Raw genomic sequence first — 12,277 nt, 5'->3', positions numbered from 1 at the left:
AATTTTATTGAAGCCCACAATTGAGACACTTTGAATTTTAAGACTTCGGGTTTTAAACAAAATTGGCTGCTCTAAAGGGACTGAAATTTTAATGTGTTTGAATTTACAAAGTCTGAGACTCTTAGAGTCTTAGAGTTCTTTATGTTTTGAATCTCACTTAATGGGGATGAATAAGAAAGGAGGTGTTGTGGCTTAATAGTGATATGTCAAATTGACAAGAGGTCAGTTGTAATGGCTGTTTTTGTGTCAATGTGAATCTTTACAGAGAAAGGAGCCTCAGTTGAGGAAATGCCTCCAAGAGATCCAGCTGTAAGGCATTTTCTCAATTAGTGATCAGTGGAGAAAGGCCTAGCCCATTGTGGGTGGTGCCATCCATGGACTGGTATTCCTGGGTCTATAAAAATAAAAGCCTTCTTTCTTCTTGAGTTTCTTGTGGTTTGTGGATTGTACTTTGTGTATTCTGATCTTCTGGACTAATATCCACTTATCAGAGAATGCATACCATGTGTGTTTTTTTGTGATTGGGTTACCTCACTCAGGATCATATTCTCCAGATCCATCCATTTCCCCAAGAATTTCATAATAGCTGAGTAGTACTCCATTGTGTAGATATACCACATTTTTTTTGTATCCATTCCTCTGTTGAGGGACATCTGGGTTGTTTCCAGTTTCTGACTATTATAAATAAGGCTGTTATGAACATAGTGGAACATGTGTCCTTACTACATGTTGGAGCATCTTCTGGGTATATGCCCAGGAGTGGTATAGCTGGATCCTCTGGTAGTACTATGTCTAGTTTCTGGAGGAACCACCAAACTGATATCCAGAGTGGTTGTACCAGCATGCAATCCCACCAGCAATGAAGGAGTGCTCCTCTTTCTCCACAACCTCCCCAGCATCTGCTGTCACCTGAGTTTTTTATCCTAGCCATTCTGACTGGTGTGAGGTGGAATCTCAAGGATGTTTTTATTTGCATTTCCCTGATGACTAAGGATGTTGAACATTTCTTTAGGTGTGTCTCAGCCATTTGGTATTTGTCAGTTGAGAATTCTTTGTTTAGCTCTGTACCCCATTTTTAAATAAGGTTATTTGTTTCTCTGGAGTCTAACTTCTTGAGTTTTTTTGTATATATTGGATATTAGACCTCTATCAGATATAGGATTGGTAAAGATCTTTTCTCAATTTGTTGGTTGCAGTTTTGTCCTATTGACAGTGTCTTTTTCCTTACAGAAGCTTTGCAATTTTATGAGGTCCCACTTGTCGATTCTTGATCTTAGAGCATAAGCTATTGGTGTTCTGTTCAGAAAATTTTCCCCTGTGCCTATGTGCTCGAGGCTCTTCCCCACTTTCTTTTCTATTAGTTTGAGTGTATATAGTTTTATGTGGAGGTCCTTAATCCACTTGGACTTGAGCTTTGTACAAGGAGATAGAAATGGATCAATTTGCATTCTTCTACATGCTAACCACCAGTTGAGCCAGCACTATTTGTTGAAACCAAAGTGTGGATACTTCATTTCTTCTTAAAGGGGGAACAAATACCCATGGAAGAAGTTGTACAGACTAACTATGGAGCAGAGACTGAAGGAAGGACAATCCAAAGACTGCTCTACTTGGGAATCCTTCCCATATTCAATCATCAAATCCAGACACTATTGTGGATGCCAGCAAGAGCTGGGTGACAGGAGCCTGATATAGCTGTCTCCTGAGAGGCTCTGACACTACCAGACTAATACAGAAGTAGAGGCTCACAGCCATCCATTGGACTGAGTACAGGGTCCCCAATGAAGGAGCTAGAGAAAGGACCCAAAGAGCTAAAGGGTTTGCAGCCCCTTAGGATGATCAACAATATGAACTACCTAGTACCCTCAGAGCTCCCTGGGACTAAACCACCAACCAAAGAGTACACATGGTGGGACTCATGGCACCAGCAGTATATGTATAGCAGAGGATGGCCAAGTAGGTCATCAATGGGAGGAGAGGTGCTTGGTCCTGTGAAGGCTCTATGCCTCAGTGTAGGGGAATGCCAGGGCCAGGAAGCAGAAGAGGGTGGGGTAGTGAGCAGGGGAAGAGGGGAGGGAACAGGGGTTTGTTTTTGTTTTATTTTATTATTTTTTCTTTTTTTTTGGAGGGGAACCTGGGAAAGGAGATATTGTATGACATATAAATAAAGAAAAAATCTAATAAAAAATAAAATAAAATAAAAGGCTGAGCAAGCTAGTGAGGAGCACCCCTTCATGATCTCTGTGTCAGTTCCTGCCTCCAGGTTCCTGCATTACCAACCAACCACAAACTTAACTCCATTTTTGGAGGTTTTTTGGCTCATAATACTTTATTGAAGGATTGTATGATAATATGCAACTTTTGCTCATATTTTATTCTTTCTACATGTGTATGCTTTATTTGCTTTCTTGCAAGGATGTGTGTGTCTTGGAGTTTTTATGTGTTTGTTTTGTCTTTTCTTTGCATCTTTGTTTCACTCATTGTTTCCTTTTATTCTGATATATGTTTTTAATTCATTTTTCTGGTAATATTATTTCTATAAGATAACTATCTGTAATCTAATGAGACTAAAATTGAGAGGGTTTGATATCAAGTGATTGGAAATTATGAAAAGTTTGTACAGAGTAATCTACTATAAGAATATACTTTATGAAAAATATTTTTGTAATAAAAAAGAAAAAAATAAATATACAAAATATCAATCTTTATGTACAGGGTATTTTTAGTACTTTCAAATTTATAAATGTTATAAGATAGATTACATAAATCACAGGATTTCAGAGATGGTTTCTTCTAAATAATCATTCTTTTCTATAATAGTATTAATGAGGATGAGAGTTGTTTCATCTACATAGCTATTGGGTAGGGGCTCAATCATCAGAGTGTACTGGGCCTTGTGTGAAGGTAAAGAAATAACAGTCTGAACACGGGTTCGCATAACTCATATTCCGCTCTCTTCTCCTCCATATTTCACTCTCTTCCCCTCCTCCATATTTCACTCTCTTCCCCTCCTCTGATTCTCATTTTTGCTTCCTCCTGTTCCCCAATAAGAGATATTTTAAAGAAAAGGAAAAGTATGGGTTTGGTTGAGGATCTCTGGGCCAAAAGACAACAATTATCCTATATCTTCTTAATATAGATTTTTAAATATTCAGTGCCTGTTCCCACCCTTTTCAGAAATATTAATTCAATTTTCATCCTTTTTTACGTCTGAAATATTCTAATATTAGGTTTGACTTAATACAGATTTAATAGTGCTTTCTACAAAAGTAAATAATGAAAACCATGCTTTAATAATTTCTCTCATTATTTTTGTTCTTTTTTGAGAAATTTTACACTTAATAACACATACATAAACCAACACTCAGTAAGGCCTTGCTTAGCATTGTGGCTGACATCCACTCTTGGCCGACAAGTCACTAGTTAGACTCATAATAAACTTTGGGTTGCTCTGATATCTTGACATATTTTCTGGGTTCTGGGCCACATCCTAAAAAGCAACCATGACTTCTGGATTGCATACGTTGCTAGAACCAATGAGGATTTCATTGGCCAGGCATCCCTGCCATTTTTGAAACTTGTCCTCCCATTTTGAACTTTCCCAGGAAAACCAACTGGAAAAGAGCCATATTGACCTCTAGGCCGTCTTTTGTCTTCTTCCTCTGGACAGAGTCATGTCCTTCTCAAGCTTTCTTCACCATTTCTATTCTGTCTGTTTTCTCTTATTCTTAACTCTTTCACTCATACTTTTTCCAGTGTTTGGGATATTTTTAAACTTCTCTCAGCATTGCATCATTATGATAATACAGTTTACAGGCAAGAGCACAATCGTGAGCTACTTCTTCACAGTGACCTTGAACACTGTGCTTTCCCTCCACAGAAGAATGGCTGAGCTGAATCATGCTTTCTTTGAATGGCTCTTTTAGAGTCTCCAATGGCAGTGCTTGGCTCCTGTAAACTCATAAAGACAATGGCTCTCTTAGCATATATAATATGCATGCTAGGATTTAGTTGCATTGTATTGGTAACCAAGTGAATGGCTTACTGCAGCTCCCCATAGTTTACAACTTCAGTGGCAGCTCCTTTCTTTTCATTTGCTTTATGCAACATGTCTTCTGTTAGCTCCCCATTTTTATCTCCCATTTCTTGAGGGGCATCAAAGTCTGGCTCAACTACACCTTAACTGTCAATTTCTAGACCACTCCCCTCACTTGATCTTTTGTCTGTCCTTTTTGTTTTTTCTGTCTTATTATCCCTTTTTCCTTGATATTTACATCTGAATTAGCTTTATGAGTAACAGGTGGACTCTTCTGCCAGCCTTGCTAAGGCTAAATAGACCATAACTGTTTGCCACAAAGCCAACCTAGCAGACTTAGGGTGGAGTAGTCCACCTTGCCACTCCTATAAATTCCTACAGTAGTAGACTGCCTACTGAGCTGGCTTTGCAACTCAATCCAGCTGAAACAAAGGATGGGTCTGTGGGTTTTCCCTATATAAACACAGAGCTGAAAATTAAACTTTCAGCCTTTATTAGAAATCTTTGTCTTGATTTCAACCCTTCTCTCCCCAGCCCATCCTTTTTTCATTTCCAGCCCCCTCTTTCAGGTACCCAGTTCATCCATGACTGCTGAACAGCTAGAAACAGGTGGAACTTTACTCCCAATGTTCTCCACCTATGATCTCAGGATGCACATACCCTTGATATGGAGGCTCCTCAGATCATGCTGACACATCTTCAGAAAGGCTGAAACTCATTGATGTCTGAATCCATGGTCAGAAGGTTGGAAGCTAGAGGTGGTGAAGGGTACTGCAGGCTGGATGCCATGCCCAAGAGTAGTTCAGTGTGACTAAGTAGAAGTCAAATTTTATAAAGTCTAAAAACTATAATATATAATGATTGACATTCATTGATAAATTATTCAATAAAATATGCAACAGTGATTTAAGCAGAAAAATATTGATCTAGAATTTTATATTGCTAAAATCATTTAGTAACTCTGTGAATCATTTGTATTAATTTTGTAATAAATTTAGATGATCTAATCAGATGAAGTAAGAAGATAAATGATAAGACTTACATAAGTAAAATATATCCTACTGATGTCTAATGAAAGTGTCATTTTCTATAATTTTTAAATATTAACTAAAAGAAATTAAATAGATATGTATTATGTTTGTAAAATTTTCCATAAAACAAAATATACATAGTATTTATATGCTGGGTTTACCCAATTCTGTGTCCCTTATCTTTCTTGTAGAGATGTTAAGTTTCATTAACATCCACCTTCACGCTTAATCTATGCATTCATTAGGTAATGTCAGTATTCTTCAAAATTCTGTGAGATGATACAGACAATGATAATGACTATAATGTTCCTTTGACAAGGAAATGTCATACCATTATGTGTCACTTAGAATTTAACACTGAATTGGTTCATCATAAAGGGAACCATTTTGAGTCCCTTTTTAACAAATGACCTGAAAAATGTCTTTAAGTTTCTATATTCTGATGTAAATGACATTTCTTTCTGAAACATGAACTTTTAGTAGGTCACACATGCATAGTCTTACACTCTCAGGACTATAGTCACCACAGCCAAAGAGGCTCCTGACATCCCAGGAGAGAACAATTATTATAAGGACTAAAATATTTCTCAAGGAAGTTCCCTCCAGAGTTCCCTAAATCATAAAACTGACTTTCATCTTAAAACTATGTTCAAAGCAACACTTACACAGAAATCTTTTATTTTAAAGCCAATTCTAAAAATAGCACTATATGTCAGGAGAAAATGGTATTTTTTTTAAAAAAAAAAAAAATGTATGTTTTGTTTCCCCAGAGATCACTTTAGGGTGAAATGTGGTAAAGTTGTCAGGGAAACCATACACTGAAAAGCATGAATATAAATTCAGAATAATGAGCATAGAATTGTAGCACAGGATTTTAGGAGTTCACTAATATCATTATTAAGAATAATGAAAGACCATTAAAGACAGGGAGGAGGATTTGTGAGTTAAACAGGGCTCATGGCTGCTCACAGAGCCTGCATAGGTTCTCTGCATAAATCTTACAGAGGTTGCCTTGCTATCTAGAGTGGCTTTCTGACAGTAGTAAGGGGAGTCGTTCCGACCCTCTGACTGTTCTTGGAACTGTTCTCCTTTCCCTAGGTCACTTTGCCCACTTTGCTATGAGGGTTTGTGCTAGGTTGTATTGTATCTCGTGCATTTTGTGACTGATGGACCTAGGACATCTGTTCTTTTCTGGGAGAGATAGGGGTGATGGAAGGGATGGGAAGCTGCAGTTGATTGTATTGTATGAGAAAAAATAATTTTTTAAAAAATTAGAAAAACATGTAAAACATCTTCCAGATAATATAAGTCTTAGGATTCCAAGAGGCACTTGATTTAAAGTCCAAACAAAATTTATTAAACCTTCATAAATTGGAAGATTCTCTATGGACCATTTTTAAAATTACTTTTGTCAATGTTTTGTAAGTTTAACAGAGTGATACCTAAATTTGACTTCTCTGAGTATAATTTAGAAAAATACTTAGAAGTATTTTAATGTACTCCTTAAGTTCACTCATGTTTTTGTTTCATTTTTATTTTGCTTGATTACTTAGAAACAATAATTTGATGATTGGTTTTAAAAGTATGAAATGTATTAAAAAATCTAAAAGAGGGAAAATAACATAGTATTGTTACCGACCAGCAGCAACATTAAAGAAAGAGTTACCTGGGATATAGAATTAGAAGGCAAGACAACAGTAGGAGAGAGTTTTCTGGAATAAGGAGTTGGGAGAATATAGGGTGGCCAAAATTATACCTATCCACGTGGAAGGTTTTATAAAAATTAGACGGGAATCGTGATTACTCAGCCATCTTGACCTTTAATGCAATCCTTTGTTGTAACCAACAGGTAGAAAAGGCTAGGCAAAACCCCTCCCACAAGTTTGTCAGCATGCCGGCCCAATCAGGGGCTTCTTTGGTCTCTGTGGAGGTGGGACTTCCTATGTAACTGGAACCAGGAGCAAGGCATGGCAAATAGCAGGAGGTGGGCAGAGAGGTGTGGTTATGAGAGGCAGGCAGAGTCTGAAGAAATCATCCCTCAAGCCAGGAGGGTTACATAGTATGATTCATTTGCAGAACATCTAACTAAATAAATTTCTTTACAGTATAATTCATTTTCAATATAACTATATAAATAAATTCTTAGAAAAAAATCTGCATGAATTTTTGACTGGGAACTCCCTTGAATTCAGTTTTTGATATGATTGATATATTGAATAGTAATAAACCAATTCAAATCAATATAAATACAATCTTGAATTTTGTTCTCTGCACTATAATCTCTCTTAGTAATTATTTGATAACCAAGTAACTACATTTGTAATATGATTACAAAGGTCTTAGATCTTATAGTCTTAAAAAACTGTAACAAATCTTATAGCCCACACAGCTTAAAGTTTCAGCGAGCAGAAAATGTAATATTGACTCTGGCTTTGCAAGCTCTAAACATAAAATCTACATGGTAATAGCAGGCATATATTACCAACACTTATGAAGTGATCTGCATGGTACAAAAAATATTGTTTGATTTCTTTTTACACAACCTGTCCAATCAATAGCTATATGTGTGAGTATGATAGAATTATGAATAGATTACTTTCCATAAGAAAAAATAATATAAGTACACAATATATTTAAAATATCAAACTCAAAGGATATTCCAGGGCTGAAGAGATGGCTCAGTTTTAAGGACACTAACTGCTTTTCCAAAGGTTCTGAGTTCAGTTCCCAGCAACCACATGGTGGCTCACAAACACCTGTCATGGGATTTGATACCCTCTTCTGGTATGTCTGAAGATAACTACACTGTACTAATATACATAAAATAAAACATTTTTTTACAAAAAGATATTCTAATTTACATGTCCAACTTAAATTGCAAACACTGACATAAATTGAAATTCCTATGAACAACTTTTTAAAAATTGTTGTGATGAAGGCTTAATTCACATTGCATAAAACATAGGATCTTTAAAAACTAATGTTGATAAAATTGTACAGCTGCATATAGAAGAATCCAAGTTCATCACCATGCTCAAAACTCAAGTCTAAAATAATCAAAGACTTCAAAATAAAATCAGATACACTGAGTTGCATTGCAATCAATAAGTAATAAATGGGACCTCATAAAACTAAAAATTTTCTACATTGCAAAGGGCTCCTTTACTTGGACAATACAAAAGCCATTAAATTTGGAAAAGATTTTTTAATATCTAATAAATGGATATATCTAATAGATGGATAATACTCAACATATATAAAGAACTCAAAAACACTAAATATCAGGAAAACAAATAACTCACACCAAAAGAGCATATAGATCTAAAGATAATTATCAAAACAAGAAATTTAAGCATCAGAAAAATACATAAAGATATGATTAATAACAATATTCACCAGGGAAATCCAAGTTAAACCTACCTTTAGATTTCATGGTTTATCCCATTGAATGGCTAAGTTCAATAACACAGTTCATGCTGGCAAAGATGTGGTGTTAGAGGAATACTCATTCCATCACTAATGAAAGTGCAAACTTGTACAGTCACGATAGAACCAGTACCACCACACTGAGTGGTTTCTCAAGGAGATGGGAAATGATCTATCTCAGGATCCAGCCATACCAAACTTGGGTATATATCTAAAATATACTTCATACTACCACAGAAATATTTCCATATCCATCCTTGTACATTATTGTTCTATTCATAATATTCAAAATTTGCATACAAATAAGATGTGCATTAAGGGAAGAATGAATAAACAATATGTAGAACAGTATTCACCTACTCTTAAAAATGAACTCATAAAATTTACAGGAAATGGATAGAACTAAAAAAAAAAAAAAACCCTGACTAAGATATTCCAAAATCAGAAAATATGATATGGTATATATTCACTTATACATGATATTAGCTTCTAAATCAATAATAGCCAACAAATAATCCGTAGAAACCCAAAGTTAGTTGTACAATTTGGGACTAAGTAACAGATAGATCTCTCCAGTAAAAGGAAACAGAATAGAGAGTTATATATGGGTGGGGCTCTGAAAAAATAAAGGTCAAGTAGGGAGCAGAGAGGAGTAGTATGGTAATTAAATGTAGGATAAGCTCCCTTAATGGTACTTCTATGAAAATGACAAAAATAAAATTGCCAGTAAGAGGGGGAGAGTGAGATCTAACTGGTTGTCTCTTACCACCAAATCCCAGTCTTGGGATTGGGTTATATGTGATTGATTTGCTGGTTTATGACACCTAGTAGGAATACCCAAGCTGTTGTAGAAACCAAAAAGTGTTCCCCAAAACCTGATGGCAGGGCTCCATTGCTGAAAAGAACGCCTACACAATTCATTGAACATGTAGAATTTAATCTGATGTCAGCATTAATCTATGTACTAGCATCTTTGATACAAGAAAGTAATCTGTATTCTACCAAATGAGAACCATAAAAGAAGCCACAAAACTTTCTTATATGAAAGTGTCCTGACTGCAAGTTATGCTAGGGCAATGGTGGCTCCAAGCTTATGGAAGGAACCAACAAATATTGGATTTAACTTAAGGCACAATCCATGAGATGTTACACATTCTTGACACTACTTAGGTGACCAAGAACCTGAGTCTTGATAGCCCAGTAAACCTACTATTCTAAAACTAAAGATAAATAAATAAGTAAATGTAGCAATAAAATATATTCTAAGGAAAGTATGACATACTCATATGTCAGGAGCCAACAAGGAAAAGCTAAAAACTAGCAGGTGATCTTCCTGAAATGAGTCTACCTTGGGTTATAATCTATAAGAGATTTGCTGTGGAAGGCAAAGCCCTTGAGAAATTCATTTTAGGAATGATCCCTGACATCAATATGCTTTTCCTGTTATTATCAAACATATGTAACAATCACTAGATCTTATCCTACCCCTTTGAGGAGATCTCTACAAAACTAAGAAGATGTACTATCTCGTAGAAATGCTATGTAGACAAATAAATAATTATTCTATAGAATTTCTGACAAGATTAAAATAATTTTAAGAAGTTTTTAGAGATGGTCTTAGTTGCTAGAAAGATTTTATAAAGTTAGAATTAAGAATAGAAGTTGCCCACTCCTCAAAATAGTAACTAACAATTGCATATTCAGAAATACAATGAGCTTTAATAATCACACTAAAAAGAGAAATATACTTGGGGCAATTTTGTGTTCAAAGAAAACCATTTAGGTCCAAGGATAAAATCACAGGTGTACACTATGATAAGGCAACACCATGTAAAAACTGTTGCTTTGAACTTGTAATGAGCATATCATAATGAAACACTGCTTTAAACTTAATATCCACATCTTTCTGTAACTTCCATTCTATGAAACATTTTGTCTCTGAGGTAATTTTTCCAAGAACTTTTTGCCTAAGAAGATATAAAAGACCAGAAAAAATGAATAAAGTTGTTGGTTGAGTGGTTTGTCTTGGGGAGCTTTGCCCCATCCATTCATCCATGCATCCATCCATTCATCTGTCCATCTGTCCATTCATCAATCCATCCATCCATTTGTCCATCCATCCATCCATTCATCCATCCATTCATCCATCTATCCATCATCCATCCATCCATGCAAATATGTATGTCTATTTGTCTATATGTTCATATGTAGGGCACATTGTACATATGTCAGAACACATGAATACTTGTGGAGTTGATTGTGACAGACAGTTGGGCCCAGCCAGAGTCTGGATGTATAAATGTTTAAATATATGTGTGCCTGTGCATATTTGCTTGTATACAACATCTTAATTATTTTCCTTCTTTCTCCTTGGTTCACAAAGAGTTAACAATCTTAGCCAGAGAAGCTTCTGGCTGATTCACCAGAGAAAGAAGCACCAGCAATAAATCATTTCAATTTTTCCCCTGTTTTTTCTCACCTCAGTGGAACTCAGAGAAGGCAGGTCAACTACTGAAGCAAACTACTTAGTACTTAAATAGATTTTATTATCATACAGCAACTCTAAATTTCTACTAAGACTAAGTCTTACCAGCCACCTGCTCCAACCTCCACCCACCCTGCCAATTTTCTTCCTCCTCTGCTGCCTCAAGAAGAACCAAATGAGAAAGGATTGCCTGGGCTGGCCCCTGGCACTAGTATATCAGTGTCCTGCTTATTCATCATCAGGGAAGCTTCCTCCTGCAACAGATGGGAACAAATACAGATACCCACAGGAAAACATTACAAAGGAAGTTTAAGACCTTGGAACACCCTGCCTTAAATGGGATGTTTCCATCAAATCCTTCACCTCAAGGATAAGAGAACCCTGTGGTAGACAAGGCAGAAAGTATGAAAGCTAGAGAGGACAGAGGACTCACAAACACAAGGTCATCTAAACCAACGAGATGAAAACTCAGGAAATTTAAGAGACTGAGACAGTACAAACAGGGACTAGGTGTATTCTACCCAGTTCTTTTCTTCCAGTTATTTATTTTTTAATGTGATTCCAGATTGTGTGAATGAGATGGAGTGTATCTCTGAGGCTTTACCTGTTTCATGTATCTTTTCTTTGGTCTTTCAATTGTGTTTGCTTTTATCTTATTCAGAAACCTGAAGTTTTATTTTATTTTGTCTTCTATTTTTATTTTATTTTATATTTTATTTTACTTCATTTTATTTTATTTTATTTTATTTTATTTATTTTATTTTATTTCTGCTTGCAGGATTATTGGAAACCAAAAGCACTCAAATCCACTCCTGATCTCTGGTGGAGACACCTGGAGCCAAGAGACCTACTAAACACCTTTTTTCCTGAGAGAGTGACAAATGGACACTTCCCTTCCCAGGAAAAACCTTTACAACCTTCCCTCTGAGAAAGTGCTAATTAAAGCTGAGAAGGCGCCCTGCTGAGGGGTGCCTGGAGCCTACAGCAAAGACCTGCTTCCCTAGATAAGGCTGCAAGATGTCTCAAGACTCCTTATGGAACATCCACCCAAATGTTCCCCCTTCTCATCCTTTGATCCCCTCACCTCTTCCTCATTTTCTTCTTTCTGTATAAATACTGGCCTTTGTACAGTAATTAAACGGGGCTTTGACAAAAGACTTGCAAGGCCTCCCTCTCCATTGTTCCTGCCCGGTCTTCTTCCAGGTACAGCTCCCTCTCAGTTCACAAAAATAACTATGGTCCCGCAGGTCCCGGATACAGGATATTTGATCCCATTGTGAACCGCAAGATTGTGAACTA

The 12,277-nt window shown here is 36.2% G+C and overlaps 1 pseudogene; it reads right to left on the bottom strand.

The window, feature by feature from the left end:
- Positions 1-3,379: 3,379 nt before the first annotated feature.
- Positions 3,380-8,500, bottom strand: LOC116084224 (annotated as a pseudogene).
- Positions 8,501-12,277: the final 3,777 nt, after the last annotated feature.

This window comes from Mastomys coucha, unplaced genomic scaffold, assembly GCF_008632895.1.
Source record: "Mastomys coucha isolate ucsf_1 unplaced genomic scaffold, UCSF_Mcou_1 pScaffold9, whole genome shotgun sequence".
Classification (NCBI taxonomy): domain Eukaryota; kingdom Metazoa; phylum Chordata; class Mammalia; order Rodentia; family Muridae; genus Mastomys; species Mastomys coucha.
Note: the sequence above shows the minus strand (reverse complement) of the source record. Positions and strands in the feature narration are given on the sequence as shown.